Raw genomic sequence first — 2,246 nt, forward strand, 5'->3', positions numbered from 1 at the left:
AGGATCCGAATTAGGCCATTTGGCCTATCAAATCTTCCACGCCATTCAATCATGGCAGATTTAGCTTTCTCCCTCAATCCCAATCTCCCTTCTCCCCGTTACCCCTGACACCCGTACTAATCAGATGTCAAGAATGTCAAAATCTGCCTTAAAAATCTCCTTTGACTTGGACTCCACAGCCTTCGGTGGCAATGAATTCCACAGATTCACCACCGCTGACTAAATAAATTCCTCCTCGGCATCATGAATAATTTTTGACCTCTAATTCCATTACTGATCTTTGGGACAAACCTTTTGGGCAAGAAATGCAATTTGGAGGGGTCAAAGGTAGAGGGTGTTTATTTGTCATAGGCACCGGGAGTGAACTGGTACGGTGGAATTCTTGCTTGCTGCCACTTTTTATAGGCACATTACATGCGAAAACTACAATAGTAAACATACAATAAGGGAGTAGTTGCACTCCTAGATCCCTCTGCTCTACAGCACTCCCCACTCTACCATTCACTGTGTAGGCCCTGCCTTTGTTAGACTTCCCAAAATGTGATTACCAACTGTAGATAAACACTTGAAGCACTGTAACTTTGAAGGCCATGGCCTGGGAGCTGGGAAGTGGGAGTAATCTAACGTCCCATTTTTTGCTGGGATGGGCTCAACAGCCATCTTCTGTGCTACATATTGTTCTGATGTATCCTGATGGGCCTCAGTGACCACCAGGGTATGCTATGGAGCTGCCTGCATTGGTTAATCTATTGAATGCTTCTTTGTTTTTGAGATTGCCAGTTCAAGAAGGGGCTCGACCCGAAACGTCACCCATTTTTTCTCTCCAGAGATGCTGCCTGTCCCGCTCAGTTACTCCAGCATTTTGTGTCTACCCACAGTACAGGCTGTCTCAAGTCAAAAACACACTCCACCTGAATGTCCAAAGTGAATTTGTGGGAGCATAAGATCGTGCTATGGATGTGCAATATTTGTGGAGCGTCTTTTACTCCTTGAATAGGGATCTGAACCAAATTTTAAGCAACTTTAACGTCACATTTAACTCTGAAGTTATTTCAGACCACAAATCTGGGCTAGCACCAAGACTGCCCATTGTCCGTCTGCCAGTGCCTCAGTGCATCTGCTGTTGATCCACACCTTTCTAATTAGACTATTCCAATGGCTGGTCTGTGTAAACTGACTGGCTGTCTCTCTGCCTCTGCTCATGTCAGAGCCAAAACATGTATGGTACCAAGCATCACATTATCCCCACCCTATCACCCAAATAGATTTGTTCTGAACCTTTTCATCCCTCTAGATTCCCTCCCTGCTGCCTCTCAGTCTGAAGACGGGTCTCGATCCGAACCGTCAACTATTTCTTTTCTCCAGAGATGCTGCATTTCCTGCTGAGTTACTCCAGTGTCCATCTTTGGTGTAAACTAGAATCTACAGTTCCTTCCTACATATTTTATCACCCTATCCTTGTTGATCTATGCCACAATTTTAATATTCCCATCTTTGCTTTCAAATATTTCAGTGGTGTCATCACTTTATACTCAGTAACTTCTCCCTTATATGGGACTTTATGCCCTACGATAAAACACAAAATGCTGGAGTAACTCAGCGGGTCAGGCAGCATCTCTGGAGAAAAGGACTATGTGACGTTTTGGGTCTCGACCCGAAAAAACCCATTCCTTCTCTCCAGAGATGCTGCCTGTCCCGCTGAGTTACTCCAGCATTTTGTGTCCATCTTCGGTTTAAACCAGAATCTGCAGTTCCTTCTTACACAGACTTAAACTACTCTATTTGCCAGAATTAGAGCTTAGAGTGTTGGAAGGAACTGCAGGTGCAGTTGATGCAACTGAACATCAACTGATGCCTCAGATAGAGAATCGTCAACCGAGGCCGTTGAAATAGTCACGGTTGAGGTCTTTGTCAGCCGATCTACTGAAGCGGGTTTCAATGTTCAGTTGTGTTGGAGCTTTCTGGAAATTCAAGGATCGTATTTTGACTTTGCCTGTTTACCTGTTTGTACAAAAAACAAGGGCCCTGCCCAGAACTAAGGGACCATGCTAGCACAAGAGACTGCAGATCCTGCTATCTTGAGCTATCGATCACAAACTGCTAGAGGAACTTAGTGGGTCAGACAGCATCTGGGGAGGGAATGGATAGGCTACGTTTCGGGTCGGGAGCCACCAGACTGGAACTCAGTAACCCTGAGGTATTAGCTCAGACACAGATTCAATGTGCTGGAGTAACTCCGCGGGTCA

This window comes from Leucoraja erinacea, chromosome 3 (assembly GCF_028641065.1).
Source record: "Leucoraja erinacea ecotype New England chromosome 3, Leri_hhj_1, whole genome shotgun sequence".
Taxonomy (NCBI): Eukaryota; Metazoa; Chordata; class Chondrichthyes; order Rajiformes; family Rajidae; genus Leucoraja; species Leucoraja erinaceus.